Genomic DNA, 23,728 nt, shown 5'->3' with positions numbered 1-23,728 from the left:
TTTAATTTTTTTATATGGTGGAAATAAAGTTTTGCAAGGACTGAAGGTTTTATTAGCGACATATGTATTCTTTGGAAAAACAAAAATCAAATAGTTTTTTTTTTTATATACAAAACCCTTTCTTTTTTGTTATTGAATTTTTTTAATAAGGTGGAAAGAAAGCTGTTAAAATACTAGCTTGTTGTTAAAAAAAAAAAATTATATATATATATTTAATAAGGGTTAATTTGGAAAAGAAAAATTAGCTTGTGTGATGATTGATGACATTGTTTTAAGTGTAAAGAAAATGACACATGTCATGAGGAAAAGGGAGAAAGTCCAAAAGAGAAGGTTAGAAAGAAGGCTATTAGCAATTCCATTTGTTCAAATCAAATGCCCAGGATTAATATTGCAGCGGGTTGTGCAACAGCGGCATGGTGGATTCGCTTAAGGCTTTTCCCTTTTTTGTTTATGAACCTAGCTCTCGTGCCAAGATGAAGAATATTATTTGGCTAATATTATTGTGTGTTATTCATCTCACAACGAGGAATATATATACACGCAGGGTTACAATCATAATCTCACTATTGCAGAGAGTAATTACAAGACTATACTAGCTAGGAAACCTGATATTACAAAAAATTACCTAAAATATAATACAAAAGTCAACAATTACATAGCATGAATAAGAGAAAATAATTTATTTTGGTGGGTATTGTTAATGTATGCATTTTGGGTTTTTCTTTTGGCTTCCCTTGACAACTTTGTAATAGGATTTCTATTGTTATTTATCAAGCTCAAGTTTAGATTGAGAATAGCCTCTCTAGGTGTTCTTAACTAACAACTATCACATGGAGGTTCATGCAAATTGGCAAAGGTAAATTGTGCATTGCATAACATTGCATTATACTGTTTTCATAAAATGATGACTAGTCATCTGTTTCTTGGATGACTAGTCATCCTTGCTCTCCAGCTTGATAACCAACTTTTTTGTTCTATTCCTTTTTCTCTCTCTGCTGCCACATGGGATTCTGACCTAAGGGAATTTTTTGGTCTGTATAGGCCTTGCTATTCCTCTTTGGGAAGCCGTCTCTTTTGTGTGGAATTTGAGTAAAGATTGGTTTTCCATCTTTCCGTTCTTCTTCCTCTAGAGAGAACAATTTTTCATCTATGAGTTTTTTCCAAATTGATTTCTTTATGAAAAAACTGTATTTGAAATATGAATCTGCATCTAGCTTCATAAAAATATTCTCTCATTTATATATATAGGTCAGATTCATTACTGATTTCTTCAAGAGTATGGTTTCTTGAAGAAATTGGTTATTCTCCTTTGAATCCAAATTTTGGTTTCTATTTGAGTTGAGCTTGCAAGCTGGTGTCATGGGATGAATGAGCTGAAGAAGGAGCTGCCATTGCCATGAAGAACAGGGCTTCAAGCTTTGCTAAGTTGGAGAAGAAGATTGCACAAATGAGGTATAGCTCATCTTCCTAAATAGACCTAGGAATTTCTTGAGCTTGCTATTGTTCTTTGTAAGAATCTTTTTTGCTTAGTGGATTGCCTGGTCTGTTGATGACCCCCAGTTTTTCCCAATGGTAGGTTTCTGGGTGAACAATTTCTGGTTTCCATCTCTGTAAATTTTCTGGGTTTGTGTTCTTGATAGTTGACTAGTCATCTGAATTTGTGCGGTTGACTAGTCATCTTTTTCTGCTGTTTGGTGTTTGCTTGATTATATTGTCTTCACACACTTTCACCATAGTTGTTGCTAGCACAGGGGATGACTAGATTGATGGGTCCTTCTGAGTGCCTAGGTTGTCACTAGTAATTCTCTAGGCCTGCAGGTACATCTTGGTATGCTCTGTGTATGTTATTGTTTGGTATAATTCATATCTAACAGTTGACTAGTCATAAGAGTATTTGGTCAAAGTCTAGAGTGTGTGAAGGTTGTTGCGTTCTTGATTGAATATCTTTTAGAGTGTGTGAAAGTTTCTATAAAAAAAACATAAGATGCTTAGGTTGTAATCGTAGAAGTGTGTAACATATCTTATTATAATAGCTTCTCTCTTGGTCACAATTCATGTTCTCTTTTTTCTTCCCGATTCTTTTAGCTGCTTTGCTACTAGTTGTCAATATCTATCTTTATGTATTTTATTTTTGTAATAATTATACATTATTTGTAAGAAGTTCATTATAAATATTTTGAGAATATTTACAACGGCTTTGGATAATATTTTATTTTGAATTCAACATAATGATCCAAATATTCATTTTCTAATTTTCATTGCTAGAATAGGCATTATATATGCAGCATGCTTAAACCTTTAAAAAAATTTGTTGCTGATATAAACTATAGTATGCCACTTACTTAGATTCTTGGAGCTACTCATTTTCATAGGTTTCATCTTTGTATCAGGTTGTCTCCGGTTGATTTTCCTAGAAATTTTTTGTCAATACGGTATTGCAGACATGGTTTAGGCGCCAAGGTAGTGCCCTTTTGCATTCAAGTTTGAATTCCCCTAGAGTATATTAATAATTTAGACCATTACTGATATTTAAAATAAATTTTTTTTAATAATAAAAAGTCAGACTGGTTGTTACTTAACATGAAAATAACAAGTTAGGTTTTATTTTCTAAGGACCAATTTGGGGGTGCTTCTAAAGAAAGAACGTATTCTCATACGAGCTTTTATTAGAAGATCATCGAAATTTTGGCTAAAAATCCAAGTGCTTCTTGAAAATGTGTAAATACTTTTACCACTAGCTATGAACCCGTTGGTGCATATTTGGTTGTTATTGGTTACTTGAAAAGTTAGGGTTTAAATGCATTCCATAATCGACTAGTGTCATTAATGCTACAAATCATTATACCGCCACCACCACTTTCATACATGGTTACTACGTATCATTAGTTATCGTTTATGTAGTTCTTCGTACCGTTATAATAAAACATGAAAACATGTTTAACCATTGTTAACAACATTTCTAAAATACTAGCTATAGTTTAGCAGTTCCACTCCAAACATTTCTAAACACAAGTTTTCGAAAATTGAGGGAATTTTAATTTGTTCATAAATGAACCACATTATAAGTATAAAGACAAAGATGAAGACACGAGGATGGAGCCAGGAGGTCTGTAGTTCAAAAAAATTCAACTGCCAGAAAACATCCCATAGTATTTTTCACCTACTAAAAATAGTAAGAAGCCCATGTATTTTTAAAACCACCCTCCTAGACACAAAACAGCCCATGGTTTCATTTCATCTATAAAAATAACCTAAAGAGCAGTCAGTTGGTATGTGTCAACAAAAAAACCCTTCTGCCGTCTCCAGTTCTAATTCATATTTTATTAGGTTTGGGGTTCCTCTGTGCGTGTGTGTGTGTGTGTGAGAGAGAGAGAGAGAGAGAGAGAGAGAGAGAGAGAGAGAGAGAGAGAGAGAGAGAGAGAGAAGGCATCTGAGTTTTCTGAAGGCCAAGATGAAGAGGAAGATGATGCTAGAACCGTAGAGTCTGATCCAGGCTTCAAAATCGCATCGTTGATTTACCAGAGGTACAGCTCCATTTAATTATGTATATATGTTATCAATAACCTTGTGCTGTTAGGGTTTCATAATCATGATTCTTTAGATCCAGATCTGGAAAATTGGGAGCTCCTTTTGATAAATATGTTACAATTTCACCCGTTTATTATTAAATTTTTCTAGATTTAGTTTTCATCTTCTAGAATCTGAAGTCTCTTTTTAACAAATCATCCTATGCCGTAAAAATATCCACTAAATTTAAAGGAAATTTATTCGTTATTGTAACCAGAACTGGTTTGGAGATTCAATCGATATTATTTGATTTGTAGATCTAAGAGTCCTATTAGAATTTTAACATGTCTAGCATATTTGCTCATGGTTTGGAAATTCTTTGTTTCAAAACCCTCTAGTCTGAGTATATTTGCTCATGGTTTTGATGTATAATCTTCTGGTTTTGATTTGATGATGTACCAGAATTATATACATGTATCCAATGCTACACAAATTGGAAGCTAACAATGGTAATGGGACCATGAAGCCTCAAAACATTTCCAAATCTTCAATCTGCTCAATTAACAGAAACCCTGCTGATTTGAACATGCCGGAAGTAGGAAACGGGTACATGATTAGAGGTGAAGACCTAAAATTTGGGAAGCGGATTTCAAGGAGGCATGGCTTACTTAAAGTGGATCACCACAAGTGGCAGAGAAATATGAAAGCCCTCTACCAAAAAGGAAAACGTGCACCACATTGAATTTGATGAGGTTCTCACTTGCTCATGATATCAAACCTTACTAGTATTTTTGCTTTTTTAAATGAGTTTATGAATTCTATTGCATTCTGCAGGGAAATTTTTTCCAAGAAAAGGCACGTGAAGTGGATGAAGAGTCAAATGAAATGATTCTTAGAACGAGGTTAGCATCCTTTTCGTTGAAATTTTTATGATGTGTGTTTCTACTCTTTGTGGACATTGATTAATGATGGTGTATAGAGCTCCACAATGTTAATTAATTTTTTCTTTTATTGTGTTCCTCATTAGAAATATTGAGCTCCACAATGATGTAAGCGATGACAGAGCTAGCTAGGAAACCGAAACTGATGAAGAAAGCCCAAGAAGAAGTTAGAAGATGCTTTGGAAACAAAGGAAATATCAGTGAACGAGATACAAATGAGCTTCAATACGTCAAGATGATAGTCAAAGATACCACATTGCATCCTCCAGCTCCAATGATTATTCCAAGAGAAAACATGGCTCATTTCAAAATCCAAGATTATGATATTGACTCCAAAACACTTGTCTTTGTCAATGGCTAGCACTAGTAAAAAAAACCACTTGCACGACCAAATTTTGCGCGATGAAAAACTATTCGTCGCTCAAAGTCACTTTGCGCGACGAAACTTGAAACTTCGTCGCTCAAAGTCTTGCGCAACCACTTTTTGCGCGACGAAAAATAATTCGTCGCGCAAAGACACTTCGCGCGACAAACTTTTGCGCGACGACAATACATCGTCGCTCAAAGTCTTGCGCGACAAATTTTGCGCGACGAAAAATAATTCGTCGCTCAAAGAGACTTTGCGCGACGAAAAGTAAACTTCGTCGCTCAAAGTGACTTTGCGCGACGAAGTTTCGTCGCGCAAAGTCCTTATAAAAATAAATAAAATAAAAAAATTATTTGTTAAAAATTTTTCCATGACGTAATCCAAGCATTTTGTCACCTAAACCAATTTATTTTTGTTTTTTTATTTTGTATGCATAACATTAAGAAATTAAACGGTATATATATTTATTAAGTAACTTTAAATTTATTATTTTAGATCGGATCGGATTTTTATTAGAAAAATATATTCTTGTTGTTCAGATTGGGTTTTTGTTAGAAAATATATATTTTAAATTGACGATCGAATTATTTCATTGTATTCATATCGGGACAAGGAGTGTAGCAGTAAAAAATCATCAAAATCGGAGTTAAAATAACCGTTAAATCTTGATTTTTCATTATAACCATCGAAAAGTTTTATCCCCTTACTTGATCTCTGAATGTTTATTTTTTCCGATTTTTGGCGTATATGATCTCGAAGTATAAACAAACAAGTTTGACGGTTGGATCGTTGAAACTAGTTTTTTTGAATGCATATGCCATCAAAACAATATATTCACTAACAATTAAGAGTTTATTTATACTTTCGTTAAATATAACATAAGATTTTGTGGTATCCATTAGTGTAAATATTTTAAATTGAAGATCAAATTCAGTCATTGTATTCATATAGGGTAAAGGAGTGTAGCTGTAAAAAATCATCAAAATCGGAGTTAAAATAACCATTAAATCTTGATTTTTCATTTATAACCATCGAAAAGTTTTGTCCCGTTACTTGATCAATGAATGTTTATTTTTTCCGATTTTTGGCGTATATGATCTCGAAGTATAAACAAACAAGTTTGACGGTTGGACGTTGTTGGATCGTTGAAACTAGTTTCGTAGAATGTGTATGCCATCAAAACAATATATTCACTAACAATTAAGAGTTTATTTATATTTTCGTTAAATATAACATAAGATTTTGTGGTATCCACTAGTGTAAATATTCTAAATTGAAGATTAAATTTAGTCATTGTATTCATATAGGGTCAAGGAGTGTAGCTGTAAAAAAATCATCAAAATCGGAGTTAAAATAACCGTTAAATCATGATTTTTCATTTATAACCGTCAAAAAGTTTTGTGCCGTTACTTGATCTATGAATGTTTATTTTTTCCGATTTTTGGCGTATATGATTTTGAAGTATAAAAAAAACAAGTTTGATGGTTGGATCGTTGAAACTAGTTTCGTAGAATGCATATGCCATCAAAACAATATATTCACTAACAATTAAGAGTTTATTTATACTTTCGTTAAATATAACATAAGATTTTATGGTATCCACTAGTGCAAATGATTTAAATTGAAGATCAAATTCAGTCATTGTATTCATATAGGGTCAAGGAGTGTAGCTGTAAAAAAATCATCAAAATCGGAGTTAAAATAACCGTTAAATCGTGATTTTTCATTTATAACTATCGAAAAGTTTTGTCCCATTACTAGATCTCTGAATGTTTGTTTTTTGTGATTTTTGGGGTATACAATCTTGAAGTATATACAAACAAGTCTTATGGTTAGATCGTTGAAGTGTGTGTGTGTGTGTGTGTGTGTGTGTATATATATATATTTATTAAGTAGCTTTAAATTTATTTATTTTGTACATATAACACTTAAGAAATTGAATAGTATATACATTTATTAAGTAGCTTTCACCTTAACTATATTTTAAATCATAAAATAAAATATTTTTATTTTTTATTATTCATAAAAATTATTTTTATAAATATTGTGCTACGAACCAATTTTTCGTCTCTCAAAAGTTTGCGCGACCAACAGTTCGTCGTGCAAAACTCAAAAAATGTAACACCCCGACTCCAAATTAAATGTTTATTTTAATCGATTTAATTAAAATTACGAATTTACCCTTGGGGTAGGGGTAAATTGGTCACTTTCTTATCCGGAAGGATTTTGGGACCATGAATGGTATTTCTGGGTAGGTGGTACCGAGACGAATTCGTAGACACGCGGTAGGCTTGATTCGGAGTTGTAACGAAAAAGTTACGGGCAAAATAGTGTCAGTGGCAAACTTGTAAATATTTCAAAAAGGGATAGAGTAAAAATCAGATTTTTCCAGTTTTATCCCTCTCTCTTTCTCCCGATTCTCTCTCTCCCGCGTCGTCCCTCCTCCTCCTTCGACTGCAAAAAGCACGGCCACTGTCACAGGCCACGGCCAGCCGTGAGACCGGAACCGAAACCTTCGGCCAGACATCGCCGACATTCCCCAGCCCACCTCCAGCCGTCAGCTGCCGCCACGTCGTCGGGAAACACGAATTTCAGGCCGATTTTCGTCTGAAATTCTAGTCACTCGTTCTCTATCCTCTGACCACTATTTCAGACGGGTGAGGTATGGTTTCTCATCCTTTTTACGAGTTCTAGCTGCTGTTGGTGTAGGTTTGGATCGATTTTGGGTGTAGAAAACCGATTAGGAAAATCTAGGTTTTGGCCGAATTTCAAAATGAAATTTCGGCCAGTTGCCGCCCGAATTGGGCCTTCCCGTAGTTGAATGAAGTGATCCTGACCTCGAGTAGAAGCTAGGATAGGAAGGGTGAGCTCGGGTGTGGAGTTTTTCCGTTTCCGGAATTACTCTACACACCCACGCGCTGTCGGCGCGTGTGGCGGCGCGTGGGCGAGTCTAGTGAGGATGTAAATTAACCCGATGAGATCCTTAGGTTGTCACGAGCGTATAGGAATTCGCGGATCTCAATTCGGACGTCGTTTGACTATCGAACGGAATTTTCGCATATTGTACGTTATCCGGGTTTGATAGGTTCCGACCGTTAGATCTTTCCCGAATTAAAATATGTTGTTCTAGGTGTTCCTAGGACCGTATGGTACTTCACGAATTCTGAATCGGAGCCCCGGATGTTCCAATTCAATAGTGCAAAGTTTGCGGGTTAGCGAGAACTCCGAAGTTAAGCGAGTGGGAGGCTGGAGCAATCCCAGGATGGGTGATCACCCTGGGAAGTTGCTTCGTGAGCTCCCATAAACAAAACCGTGCGGGCTGGTGAGAATGTAGCCAGGCCCAAAGCGGACAATATCTTGCTACGGTGGAGCCGGTCTGGGGTGTGACAAAAAATTTGGGCGAGTACAAAAAGGGGACGCGGGTTTTTAAAATTTAAAAAAAAAAAATTTAGACTTTGCGCGACCAATATTTTTTGTCGCGCAAAAATTTGGGCGGGTACCAAAAATGGGACACGGGAATTTTTTTATATAATTGTTTTAGACTTTGCGCAACCAATATGTATTTTTCGTCGCACAAAAATTTAAAAATTTTGGCGGGTACCAAAAATGGGATGCGGGAATTTTTTTTTTTTCAAAAAATAATTTTTTTTTAGACTTTGCGCGACCAATATTTCTATATTCGTCGCGCAAAACTTTGCGAGACCAATATGTTTCGTCGCGCAAAACTTTGCGCGACCAAGAGTATTTTCGTCGCGCAAAGTGATACGGTTTTTAAAAACCGAAATAACTCCTCCACCATTTTCTCAATTTCTTTCTCTACTCTTACCTCTCCTCTCTCTTTCCCTCTCCCCAAATCCCACCCTTTCTCTCACACTCACTCCTCTCACTTAATCTCTCATCTCTCTCTTCACCATCTCTCACTCTCACTCACTCTCTCATCTATCTTTTCACTATCTCTCACTCTCTCATCTCTCTATCACTATCTTATCTAATTCTCTCACACTCACTTCTCCCTCTCATTCTCACTCACTCTCAATCTTGCCAAAAGGTATATTCTCTCCAAATTTTAAATTTTTTTCATTAATATGTGTTTTTTGAGTTAGTTTTGAGTTTGTGTGGGGTTTGGGGTTGAGTAAAGGGGAGAGATTGGAGTTTGGGTTGGATTTGTGGTATAACAATTTTAGGGGAGATTATGCATTCTTTTTTTTTGTTGTTGTTGTTTATTTGACCATATTTGTTTTTTTGTAGGTAATCATCAAGACTTTGATGGCTAAAGTTGAGGATTAGGAAGCTATCAAAACATATTATCCGCCACTACCACCACAATATGCTTGCATTAGGATTTTATTATTGTACTTTGTTAATTCATGTGTACATTTTGAATATTATATATATATAAATATTTATTGGATAATTTGATCACTATTTTTCATATGTAATTTTATTTTGAATATGTCAATTTAAATTAAAGTAATTAAGAAAAATCTTACAATTAAATTAAATTTAAAAAGTAAAAATTTGAAAAAATTAATATAATAAAATTAATATCAATTGAAATCAAAGTGATTTTAAAAAATCATACAATTAAATTACATTTAAAAAGTAAAAATTTGAATAAATTAATATTAAAGAAATAATAAAACAAAAAGTCAAAAACCTTGCGCGACAAAATATTTTGTAGCGCAAACTATTAAATTAGTTTATTTAATTAAAAAAATTTAAAACACAAAAAATATTTCGTCGCGCAAATATTTGCGCGACGTTAGTATTCGTCGCGCAAAACTCTAAAAATGTGGGCGGTACCAAAAATGGAACGCGGAAATTTTTTATTTTTTATAAATTTTTTTGAGACTTTGCGCGACCAATGTATTTCGTCGCGCAAACTTTGCGCGACGAATATTTTTCGTCTGTTTCATCGCGCAAAGTTTTGCGCGACCAATACTTTTTCGTTGCGCAAAGTTACTTTGCGCGACCAATGAAAAAACTTGGTCGCGCAAAGTCTTTCTTCACGATCTTTGAGCGACGAAGTTTTTGTCGCGTTAAAATTTGTGCGACTACAATGTATTTTGTGCGACGAAATTCTTTTCATCGCGTAAAGTATAAAATGTAGTAGTGTAGGCAATTGCACGAGACCTTGAGTCTTGGAAGGACCTAGAAGAATTCATCCCTGAAAGGTTCGATGGCAGCTCCAATGATTATAAAGGGCAGCATTTTGAGTTTTTACCATTTGGTGCAAGTCGAAGAATATGTCCTGTGATGTACATGGGAATAACAACACTAAATATTAAGGTGTACCATGGGTAATTTTGGTAGTTAAATAGGGTGTATTTAGTTCATTTTTATATTTTGATCTAAATATTAGGGTGTACTAATTTTAGGATTTGTTTAACAACACCTTAATTTTTTTTTTTTAAAAAAATATTTTATTGTGTTCCAAATCAGAATTATTAAGACACAAGGAGAAATAGTGCTTGACTTGCTTGGACACGGTGCCAAGCAATAGTGTTATTATCCCATGTCCGATCTTCACCATCATGGCACCAATCCATTACATGAACATAATACCTTTTGCAGTCACATTTTATCGTTCCCGTTCTCCTCATATTTCAAGCGGGTCGTTCCCAACGGCCAGTTACTTACATTGCAGTCGAATTTGAGGTTTTTGTGTACCTTCTCTTCCAAGTAAAAAAAAAGGAAGGGAAAAGTGACGAAGAAGAAAATTACAAATTTATAAAATAACTTAGCTCGAACGCCCACAGTGAGATGCTGCCAGGCTCTTAGATGAAGAACGTCCCCTTGCTTGACCTGGCCTGGTGATGTTTTGGAGTACGTCCCTCTTATTGTGCTTAATGAGTGCACCACCGTTTATTGGTCAATTTTTTTCATTCTTTTCCACCCATTGTGCCCTTCATTTGATATCTTCGTAACCAATTGAATCGTGCAAATTGAGATTTATATTGATTATTATTATTATTATTTTATTATAAGCGATAGTTTTTAAAAAAAAATCCAAATAAGTGGTGGTATAAATTAAAGAGGAGGGGGATTTCTCACACACACACAACTAAGATGTCATTGGAATTCAAATCTAAGATTTCTTGTTTGCAAGTCAATTCCCTTTTCCACTCATCTAGACCCCGTTATCGAGATTCATATTGATTCTTAAATCATTTTTTATGTCACGGCAAATCAACATTACCGCTGATATGTCATCAATACATATTGGAATTCATTATACTAGGCTTGAGGGATCCACCTATTATTCTACATTATGAAAGACAAAGAAAAAGAAATAGAGGTACGAAAACATGACCATTCTCTCCCACACTGGCTGAAAGTCTATCTGAGTCCTTCCTGCTCCTAAACCGGTGATGGATGCGAATGCTGCTCTAGACAAGTCAAGTTGTTGGGCTTGACAGCCGGGGGAGAGGTCGACGACGGTCACATACACCACATTATTGGCTTTGCATGGATTCCGACCCATACTGTATGCTGCAGTTAGCATGTAACCTTGTATCTCCTCCCACAAATAGCTCGGCGGTCATAGAGCATGTAGCTTGCAGCTGCAACCATATGGCCGCTGTCTCTCCTCCCAAAGTAGGCAGAGAAGTATACAAAATTAAGCAAATTATTATAAATATATGAGCCTTACGGGAATCAAATGAAGTAAAAATTCACCACCATGTTGAATTCTTGAACCTTCCTTAATTAAAATACACAAGGCAGTCAAATAAAGCCTTACGGGTATAGGGAGGATTGTAGTGGGTTGCAGAACCAGTAGTTCCAATAGCTGGACTTGAAAAGAAACAAAAGATAATTAATGCTGTGAGGATGAACAAGTTGTGTAGCCTTTCCATGCCATCGCTAGTTTCTTTTCTAGTGCTCTAATCAAAGTTTGTTACTGCTAGAGATGGAATTAATGCCCTAATTTTGGCTTAGCATAACCATTAATTTATAGAGGTTTTTTATGGATATTTTAATCTAGAGCTTTCACATGCACAGCACAGAATGATTGTGAAGCTTCCGAGCACAAATTGAAAAGAATGTAAGATCAAGACAAGTTAATACCAACAACAATAAAAAAAAAAAAAACTCATCCTAGAAGACAAGATCTTTAAAAGAAAAAAAAGAATTGAAATCTTCGCAGATGATATAACTGATGAATGTTGAGGAGAGGAGGGAACATATATAGAATGGTTTGCAATTCAAACAAAATAAATATTTTTCTCTGTCGTTTTGCCCTTAAAAAACCCTAGGATATTTCATCTTTTTATTGCATGTGATATTAACCCAATTTACCTTCTACCATGTCTTTTCTCTCATTATAAAACTTTTGTTTAGCCCATCACCACTGTTAATGTATGCATTTTGAGTTTTTTTTTTTTTTTCGCTTTCCTTGACAATTTTGTAATAGGATTTCTCTTGTTATTTATCAAGCTCAAGTTTAGATTGAGAATAGCTTCTCTAGGTGTTCTTAACTAACAACTATACTATGGAGGTTCAAGCAAATTGGCAAAGGTAAATTGTGCATTGCATAACATTGCATTAAACTGTTTTCATAAAATGATGACTAGTCATCTGTTTCTTGTATGACTAGTCATCCTTGCTCTGTAGGATTTCCAGCTGGATAACCAACTTTTTTGTCCTATTCTCTTTTCTCTCTCTGCTACCATGTGTGATTCTGACCTAAGGGAATTTTTGTCTGTAAAGGCTAAGGAATTCCTCTTTGGGCAATCGTCTCTTTTGGGTGGAAGTTTTGGAAAGTTTGGCTTGCCATCTTTCGCTTCTTCTTCCTCAAGAGAGAACCATCTTATTTTCATCTATGAGTTTTTTCCAAATTGATTTCTTTTTGAAAAACTGCATTTGAAATACTAATCTGCATCTAGCTACTTAAAACACTCTCTCATTTATATCTAGGTCAGATTCAAGATTGATTTCTTCAAGAGTATGGTTTCTTGAAGAAATTGGTCATTCTCATTTGAATCCAAATTTTGGTTTCTTTTTGGGTTAGAGCTTGCAAACTGGTGCCATGGGATGAATGAGCTGGAGAAGGAGCTGTCATTGCCATGAAGAATTGAGCTTCAAGCTTTGCTAAGTTGGAGAAGAAGATTGCACAATGGAGGTATAGCTCATCTTCCTAAATAGATCTAGGTTTTTCTTGAGCTTGCTTGTGTTCCTTTGTAAGAATCTTTTTCTACTTAGTGGATTGCCTGGTCGGTTGATGACCCCCAGTTTTTTCCCAATGGTGGGTTTCTTGGGTGAACAATTTCTGTTTGCATCTCTGTAATTTTTCTGGGTTTGTGTTCTTGGTGGTTGACTAGTCATCGTATGAATTGTGGTTGACTAGTCATCATATGAATTCTAGGTTTGTGTTCTTAGTGGTTGACTAGTCATCGTATGAATTCTTGGTTTGTATCCTTATAGTTGACTAGTCATCATTATGTGCTGTTTGGTGTTTGCTTGATTATATTGTCTTCACACACTTTCATCATAGTTGTTGCTAGCACAGGGGATGCCTTGATTGACGGGTCCTTTTGAGTGCCTAGGTTGTCACTAGTAATTCTCTAGGCTTGCAGGTACATCTTGGTATGCTCTGTGTATGTTATTATTTGGTATAATTCATATCTGACAGTTGACTAGTCATAAGAGTATTTGGTCAAGGTCTAGAGTGTGTGAAGTTTGTTGCGTTCTTGGTTGAATATCTTTTAAGTTTATCCCTCGTCACCTAAGTACCATTTTCAACCACAACAAATATAAACTCTTGTTTGTTGCCGCAATTCACTGAACTTAACTAAACTTAGTTGTCGATGTAATTCACGTTGTTGTTTATTTGTTAGTGGATATGAAATAAACAAAATCAAGCAAATTGATCTATTGATACTCGAAAGAAAAATAGTAGTTTTATAAGAGTATCTCCAATCGATATGTCAAATTCAATGTGAAAGCCAAATCAGCAGAAACATAACAGCAAAACTCACCCCAACCATAGCTTTAAGCCTACGTGAGTGAATTGGCGTTCTTGTTCAAAACGTTCAAATGACGCCCCAGGCTTGAAACGTCGTTCTTATTTAATATTAATTCTTTAACCAATGGCCCACCAAGAAGTCCTTTGGGTTTTGCAATGGGACGCCACTTTCTACAATTTATTGTTATTTTAGTAATCATATATTGGTTTTATTCCAATTTTTTGAAGGTTAATAAATATTGTAGTGCAGTGAAAATCAACTTTTTTCTTATTCGAGTTTGAGACACTTACTAAATATGATAAGGGACTCTTATTCCTTCATAGCATGATTCATCCTTGCTCCAATTCCTTCAAAACTAATTCATCATTGCTTCAATTCCTTCATATATACTATAATTTTGTTTTATTCCCATTCTAAATACATAACCAAATTATGTATTCTCGTAACATTTTACTATATGAAAAAAAAATGCGACTATTTGAATTGAACTTTCTTTTAGAAAATAAAAATAAAATTCAACCTACCCCATAAAGGAAAAACAAAAATTGGGATGCTAAGTAAAATAAGTAGCAACATTTTTATTTATTTAATTTTTTGGTGAAACCATTTTTTATTTTTAAGAAAGGGTCAAATTGTAAATTAAGCTCAGTGCAAGCAAATTGGCACTGAAATGCGCGAGAGAAGTTTGAAACATAATCGTTGCAAAGAAGAGAGGGCAAAAGTGTAAATATATAGACGAAACGCGATTAACTTTAGGCCGGGCAGTGGGCAGAGTTGACAGTAGAGCACCTAGCGACGTGAAAGCGAAGCTACTGGTTTGCGAGAGAAGTGAAGAAGAGGAAGAATTGAGAAAAAATATAGCTGTGGGTTGTAAACCCTAAATTCCCAAATCCATATAACCCTAATCTCTCTACATTTCCATTCCGATTCTCCTATCACACAAAAAACACCCTTCACAATCACACGCTTCGCTCTTGGCCACAATCACCGAACGACGTGAAAGCTAAGCAAGTGGGTTTGCAAGATAAGTGAAGAGAATGAATTGAGAAAAAATATAGCCGTTGGTTGTAAACCCTAAATCCCCAAATCCATATAACCTTAATCGCTCTCTCTCTCACTCAGATTCCCATTCTGAGGCTTGAAGATCACGCAACACTTGTTCAATTCAATCTTTCTTTCTTCGTTTATAGTTGAAGTGTTGATTTAATTGGTTTGGTGACAATGAGGCTTGAAGATTTGAAGCTTAATCTGAATTCTTTGAACAATCGCAACCACAATGTCTGTGCAAAACCCAATCCCCGTTCTTTCAAGCGTCCACGTTCCTCCGATTATGATTACGATTCCGATTCCCATCCCCATCCAGCTGGGGTTTTGAGTCAGCAAACGAAGAGGAGGGTGAAGAGGCTGAGGCAGATGCCTAAGGCTAAAGATATTGATGAAGTAGATAATGGCGGGTTGGCGCCCTTGAAGGCAGTTTTTGATCATGGAGTTTCTGAGGTTTCTTCTAGTAATTTCAGTAACTGCAAATCGCCAGTGACAGTACTCCATCATGCCTCTCCTGTCAACGCCACAACATCCGATGAGATTAATCTGTCGCCACGAAGGGCTGCTCGGGTTGCAATGCTGAAGGCACGGTTTGCAGGTACCATCTTCAAAGCCAAACAAGAGGTTCTTTACAGTGGCTCTAATGGTCTTGAAAACACCGAAGATGAGATCAAGAAGTTTAGGGCTGCCGAGATGATGAAAGCCAATGAGTACATCAAGGAGCAACGGCAACGAGATAGAGAAGCGGCTCGGCTTGCCCTCGAAGAGATGGAGAGAAATGTTGTCATTGATGATAACTTCAAAACGATGAGAGACTTTGAGATGTTAATTTCTGGCGCCAATTGCTAGCATGTGGAGATATTGGAGACTGTTAAGCTAAGAGTATATGGATAGATAGATAGATAGATAGCTTCAAGTAATTAAGATTTTTACATATAGGAAGAGGCTGCAGCATGTACAAAGTGCTAATGAGTAAGTCTACTGTCTTGTAGGCATTTCCACTGTATCTGTATATTTCCAAATTATAGCAATGAAAGAATATTTTGTCTCTTAACTTCCAAGCTCAAAGTATAAGCTGTCTGTCGGATTTGAATTTTTGAGGGACTAACTAACTGACTCCATCATTTCAATTTGATTACAAGCCTTTGACAGTGTCCTATAAACAGTTGAAAGTAACTTCAAACAAAACAGTTTAGTCAATCTAGGTTAGACGTTAAACACGATAAACGTTAAAGGCACAAACTTTCTTCACAAGATTATTGAAAAAGTCAGCTCTTTCCAATGCATTTTCAGTTTTCAGATATTCATGCAGTGTCTAACAAGATTATTGAAAAAGTCAGCTCTTTCTAAGGCATAAACAGTTGAAAATGATAGTAACTTCAAACAAAACAGTTTAGTCAATTTAGGTTAGACGGGAACCAAGGTTACAGTGTCTAACACAATAACCGTTAAGGGGTCAACTTTCTTGACAAGAATCAAGATTATAAAAAAAGTCGATGCATTTTCAGTTTTCAACTATTCATGCAATCAATGATCACAAAGGCAATAACTGCAAGGTGCTTTCACTCTGTGAACCACTAGTATGATTTTCTTAGCTGTCATCTGTTACTGTAAAAGTATTAAAGAAAAGCTCTATTTCTTCTAACAATCTCTTATCCCGAAAATCTAATCCTCCAGAATCCCTGTCTAGTATATAGAGATGACTCAGATGACATCATGAATGAAATACTCACAAACTTCTCCCGAATTGTACAAGATAGTGACCACTGCTCTTCTGCACTTTCATCTTGACTGTTGGCTGTGTACTTTTGCTTTATGCACACCTGCAATGTATAAAATAGCTGCATTATCTCTCTGTTAATTGCACTTCCTTGCTATTCGACTTCTAAATCCTCAAGCATGACCGGAATATGACAAGGGGTGGAAATTTATGGTAACCTTCAGCTAGTTTTCATTCTAAAACCAACTGGAAAAAAGTACACTGACTCATTGTTACGTTTCGAGTTTAACCAAAAAAGAAAAGCAAGGAAAACTTCAATTTAATCCCTTAACGTGCTCACTAGACAAGAACAAAAACCAAGGGAACACAAAATGCAAGACATAGAAATGGTCACATGGAGCAACTGATTTATAATTGCAATTTGTTAGGTCTTCAAGAATTCAATAGAGCTCAAAATAAAAGTAGAATTTGGGTGCTCAAATAATTTGGTGCAAGAATCATTAAATGCAGATCTCATCCACTCAGGAACCTTATGCAGTTTTAACAGTGTGACGGTTACATGATTTGTAGGCTCGTGAAGATTATTGAAAGATTTTGATGCTAAGCATAGGGCTGCTGGAGACACTTACAAGGTTTTCCACAATCATCCAACTCCAATAATTCTTTGAACTCACATTTTTCCCTTGCATTGGAAATTCCCACCCCAAGATCATTGATAGGCAGAGGCCACAATTCATAGCCACTATGAGGCACTGTAGAGAATTAGGCCTTCTAGGTCAGCCACTACAGACATTAGGTACTCCATGGTGCATATCAATTCCTCCCATGTCCTATTCCTCTAGATATTCTGGTAAACAACACCAACAGGTATGATGAAGCAACCAAACAAGCAGATCCAAAATGCATTAGTCTGCATAGTTCATGGCAGTAGATTCAAATAAAGGAAATTATCCTATGTGGCAGTAGATTCAAAAGAAAAATGCAATTGTATATGGTTGGTTGAATTTAATAGGATGAACTAACCTTCTTAACGAGCAGTAATTTATAAGAAGCACCAATATTAAGACTTCTCCACACCTCATAAAACCTGAAAATAATGGTTTTAAAGCTACTATGAGCACTTGATTTGCAGAATGGTTAAAAATTAATGAAAAAAAATGTCAATTACTAAAAGACATTCATGATACCACCCGTCTGCCGCTTGTAGTGATAATTATTAACTTCAAAAGAAGACAACCTTTCTGATTAAATTCCTGTGGCAGCAAGCAAAGCTGGAATCAGCAAAATTAATTACTCACCGTCATAGTCGGTGCAAGCCAAGAGTCATCATGAGAAAGAGTTCCGTAGTGCACTGAGCATAAAGTTTAAAAATTAAAACTAAGACGGCTGTGATATCTATGGGGACTGTGTATATGTTGATGTACAATAAAGATTGTGGAACGCATTCCCAATACCACGCAAGCATCACTGGTATGAAACAGTTGGAAATATGTCAATAATTGTTCCCACGAGATTCAGTTCAGAAATTATGTCATGCTGTTGGCCTTCTTTTCCCCCAAATTCCTATCAATAAGAACAAAGAAGTATTGCTTCTGCCATTAACTCTGCAATTGAATTAACAGTTTCCATATGACACTCTACTTTCCATGGACGATGATGTCAGAGCCGTTTGCTATATTCCTTCCACAAAATTTCTGCAGATGATAAGACAATGGCCTGTTGATTTTCTCTTGTTGAAACAACCATTTCAATGCTATTGGATGAATTGTTGCAGGAGGAAAATCCCATTCATTTTCAGTTAAAATCTCAAACAGGACTCAGCTTCTGGAATGTAGGGAATTGGGTGGCTAACCTTGGCGATATCCCTATAAAGACCATAATGATACACCAGCCTCATCACTGTACATATCAGTGATAAAATTATTATCAGGGATATATATGTTTTAAGATCAATAAGATGTAAGTTTTAAAGATATTGTTGAAAAGCTTTTCGTTATTAGAAGTCGGTGGGTGCATAGATCATATATGCATATTAATCTATAGAGACTTCACTGTATACTCTAAATCCTAGCCATAAAATTTGCAGATAAACAAGGTCATGCTGATTCACAAATTTCCCTCCTCTCCTTTTCCCTTTTTAATCATTCCATGATGACGAGAAAATTTGATATGCAAGGGCAAAAAATGTAACCAAAATACAAGGATAAGAGAATTTCAGGTATACCAAAATTTGAGTTTCAAATTCTTGTCAGGGCTTAAAATACACTAAAATCTGATTGGTGTTCACTGGGAACTTGCATAAGGTAGAGAAATCTAAATCTAAAGAAACAGGACAAACTATTCGAGGATCTCAACGGAACACTAACTCATCCTCCTTTGTATTGTAAGGAAATTTCAGGTTTTAATTAACAATCCTTCAATTATACTGTAGTTGTACCACAATTAATTAACGAGCCATAATCAAGTGCGATTATACTGAAATCATACATTGTTTGATTACTGAAATCATACATTGTTTGATTACTGAAATCATACATTGTTTGATTACTGAAAAATACAAAATTAATTTCACAGTTTTCCTTCATTTTCTCAAAAGTATTTATCTAAAAGCATTACCAAAAGTATTTATCTAAAATCTCAAATACAAATTCAAATAGGAAATAAAGCATTACCGAAAGTATTTATCAAAGTCTCAAAATTGGTTTATAATTTCACCCAAAAAAAAAAAAAAAAACACGAACACAGGTTCAATTTGAGAAACAGTAGAATCAAGTTCGATTTCACCAAATTCGTCCAACCTTAACCAATCATGCACTGTTCGATTACCTAAAAACATAAAAAATCATAACACTTTCCTACATTTTCTGAAGAAGCAAACAGAAAAAACAAATCATTACCGCAAATTTTAATCTAAATCTCAAAATCGATTCCGAAATTCACAAATAAACTAGTAGAGAATTGATAAATGCGGAGGATGGAAATACCATATAATCTGACGGCGATTCAAGGCCAACGGATCGGACGAGAGGCGATCGGAAACCCTAACGACGAAGTCAGCTCAGAGCGAAGCATCAGCGGAAGCGCAGAGAGCGGAAATGAGATCAACAACTTGTCGTGCGATGAGGTCGTCGTGGAAGGAAGAGAGACCTTGAACGAGAGGCGAGACGAAGAAGAGGGTCGGAGATGGCAGAGAGAGTGTAGGACCCGTGGACGGTGGGAGATTGAGGGTTGAAAAGAAGCAGAGCAGGCAGACGGAGCCGCTTGCTGAATTTGAAGCGTAGTCATCTTCTGATGCTTGGTAGCGTTGGAGATGCTGTGACTGCGAGTCCTCCAACTACATTTTGCGAGGGTGTGATGCGAAAGTGTTTGAATTTTGGCGCCAGAGAATTTCGGGTTTTATTTATCACACTACAGGGCCTAAGTACTGTTCAACCCGGCCGAACAAACTAATCCCATTCCCATCGGTTTAATTTCTGAGTTGAAAAATTGTGTAAGTAGTTGCACCTGTGAGATCCCACATCGACCAAACGGAGAGGGGGTGATGTGCCTTATATGGCACACTTCGCATCCTCATAGCGTGAGGCCTTTTGGGAGCTCACTGGCTTCGGGTTCGTAGGAACTCCGAAGTTAAGCGAGTTGGAGGCTGGAGCAATTCCAGGATGGGTGACCACCCTGGGAAGTTGCTTCGTGAGCTCCCAGAAACAAAACCGTGCGGGCTGGTGAGAATGTAGCCGGGCCCAAAGCGGACAATATCCTGCTACGGCGGAGCCGGTCCGGGGTGTGACAATTTGGAATCAGAGCCACTCTGCCGTGTGGTGCGAGTGTGCCGACGAGGACGTCGGATCCCTTAAGGGGTGTGGATTGTGAGATCCCACATCGACCAAACGGAGAGGGGGTGATGTGCCTTATATGGCACACCTCGCATCCTCGTAGCGTGAGGCCTTTTGGGAGCTCACTGGCTTCGGGTTCGTAGGAACTCCGAAGTTAAGCGAGTTGGAGGCTGGAGCAATCCCCGGATGGGTGACCACCCTGGGAAGTTGCTTCGTGAGCTCCCAGAAACAAAACCGTGCGGGCTGGTGAGAATGTAGCCAGGCCCAAAGCGGACAATATCCTGCTACGGCGGAGCCGGTCCGTGGTGTGACAGTTTGGTATCAGAGCCACTCTGCCGTGCGGTGCGAGTGTGCCGACGAGGACGTCGGATCCCTTAAGGGGGGTGGATTGTGAGATCCCACATCGACCAAACGGAGAGGGGGTGATGTGCCTTATATGGCACCCCTCGCATCCTCATAGCGTGAGGCCTTTTGGGAGCTCACTGGCTTCGGGTTCGTAGGAACTCCGAAGTTAAGCGAGTTGGAGGCTGGAGCAATCCCAGGATGGATGACCACCCTGGGAAGTTGTTCCATGAGCTCCCAGAAACAAAACCGTGCGGGCTGGTGAGAATGTAGCCAGGCCCAAAGCGGACAATATCATGCTACGGCGGAGCCGGTCCGGGGTGTGACAATTTGGTATCAGAGCCACTCTGCCGTGTGGTGCGAGTGTGCCGACGAGGACGTCGGATCCCTTAAGGGGGGTGGATTGTGAGATCCCACATCGACCAAACGGAGAGGGGGTAATGTGCCTTATATGGCACACCTCGCATCCATATAGTGGGAGGCCTTTTGGGAGCTCACTGGCTTCGGGTTCGTAGGAACTCCGAAGTTAAGCGAGTTGGAGGCTGGAGCAATCACAGGATGGGTGACCACCCTGGGAAGTTGCTTCGTGAGCTCCCAGAAACAAAACCGTGCGGGCTGGTGAGAATGTAGCCCGGCCCAAAGCGGACAATATCCTGCTACGGCGGAGCCGGTCCGGGGTGTGACAGTTTGGTATCAGAGCCACTCTGCCGTGTGGTGCGAGTGTGCCGACGAGGACGTCGGATCCCTTAAGGGAGGTGGATTGTGAGATCCCACATCGACCAAACGGAGAGGGGGTGATGTGCCTTATATGGCACACCTCGCATCCTCATAGCGTGAGGCCTTTTGGGAGCTCACTTGCTTCGGGTTCGTAGGAACTCCGAAGTTAAGCGAGTTGGAGGCTGGAGCAATCCCAGGATGGGTGACCACCCTGGGAAGTTGTTCCATGAGCTCCCAGAAACAAAACCGTGCGGGCTGGTGAGAATGTAGCCAGGCCCAAAGCGGACAATATCATGCTACGGCGGAGCCGGTCCGGGGTGTGACAGCACCAAACAAATTAGAATTTGTTTTGTGCAATGGTATATATTTTGGTAATCAAATTGGTTTTTATTCCAATTTTTTTTACAATAGTAAACGGTTATAATGAGTATCCGTTTTATTTTTGCTTTGATTTTTGACAATCATTATGATTTTGATGGGAATTAATTTAATTTTCATTTTGATTTCCAACAATTAGTAACCAATTTTGAAAGGACCCGTCCCGAATTTCTCAAATCCGAGACGAATCCTGAAGAATTCCCGACATCACCCCGATGCCGGGCCCACTTACTAAAGACCGAGACTTTCTGTCGAAATTTCGACAGAGTCTCCTCTGTAAATTGGACATTTCCCAAAATTCCAACCTGCATAAAAATACATTTAATATCCACAACTGGCAGCATGCACAATATAATTTCATGCAATTCACATAAACAGCCTTCGGCCTTCCAATAATTCTCAACTACCAAGCATGCTAGCAAATCAATTCATGTCTTAAATAAGGCAAACGGTAAATTCAAATATAAATTATGACTACTAAATTTCAACATACATCATCTAACTTTTTCAATTTCAACATACGAGGTTTTATCCTCCTAACACAATCACATCTATGTCTGCGGCTGCACCTAATAACCTTAGGCTGCCTACGTACCCTCACTGAGGGATCAAGCCACACGTAGTTCTTCCATAAAACCAAATTCCACACATAGGTAATACCTTTATTCATTTCTCTGTATTTCACATTATCTCCCCATACGCCGGTACTACCAACGCCACGTATAAGATCTGTCAACACGCTGGATAACTTACGCCACGTGCGACCTCAACATATTATCACATAATCTCCCCATACGCCGGTACAACCAATGCCACGTATGGGGCCTGTCAACACGCCGGATAACCTACGCCACATGCTACCATACCATACTATCACAATATCTCCCCATACGCCGGCATAACCAACGCCACGTATGGGGCCTGTCTCAACGCTGGATAACCTACGCCACGCGAGACCTGAACATCATATCACAATATCTCCCCATACGCTGGTACAACCAACGCCACGTATGAAGTCTGTCGACACGTCGGATAACCTACGCCACGTGCGACCTCAACATAATATCACAATATCTCCCCATACGCCAGTACAACCAACGCCACGTATGGGGCCTGTCCGCACACCGGATAACCTACGCCACGTGGGACCTCACATTTACATGGTGGTACTTGTAGTGTAATCAAAATCTGGGGAGGCACCTAAGGTAGTGCGAATAGCACTTCAAACTGACATTGTAGACTCTTTTTATACCTTTACAAACCTATATAAATATATATATTAATTCTAATATTGTGTAAACGTCAATAATAGTCTAGCACCCGATAATCCCCCTGGGAAGGTGAGGCTACTCTGAGAGACTCACGGTCAACCAAGGATCAAACTACCCTAACCCTGGTCAAACGGGCCCACGGGGCCCACGACCTCAAAAATCCGATCCGAAAGTTCCTATGGTTCTACGAGGTATAGGACACTCGTCTTGCAAGTTTGGTCCAGATGGGACGGTCAGATCGCTCACGATCGCACGATCTGACGGTTAATATAAAATATAAACTTTAAATTATTAAATCAGAACATCTGGGGCTCCGGTTCACGATCCGTGAATTCTTACACGATCCTAGAAATACCTAGATTAACATATATTAAATTTGAGACCATCCAACGGTCCTAACCTATCGAACCCAGATAACGCGCAATAGGCTATATCCGTTCGATAGTCAAACGACGTTCGAATTGAGATTCGCGAAATCCTACGCACTCGTGACAACCTAAGGATCTCATCGAGATACAGTGCAACTTCACTACCCTCGCCCACGTGCCGCCACAAGCTCCGGCAGTGCTGGGTACCCAAAGCGATTACGCATTACCGGAAAATCTCAAAACCACGGCGCTAAACTCCTACCCTAGGTAAAACACC

At 37.9% G+C, this 23,728-nt stretch overlaps 1 pseudogene; it reads right to left on the bottom strand.

Annotated features, from left to right (window-relative positions):
• Positions 1-16,309: 16,309 nt before the first annotated feature.
• On the bottom strand, positions 16,310-18,444 carry LOC117613244 (annotated as a pseudogene).
• Positions 18,445-23,728: the final 5,284 nt, after the last annotated feature.

This window comes from Prunus dulcis, unplaced genomic scaffold, assembly GCF_902201215.1.
Source record: "Prunus dulcis unplaced genomic scaffold, ALMONDv2, whole genome shotgun sequence".
Classification (NCBI taxonomy): Eukaryota; Viridiplantae; Streptophyta; class Magnoliopsida; order Rosales; family Rosaceae; genus Prunus; species Prunus dulcis.
Note: the sequence above shows the minus strand (reverse complement) of the source record. Positions and strands in the feature narration are given on the sequence as shown.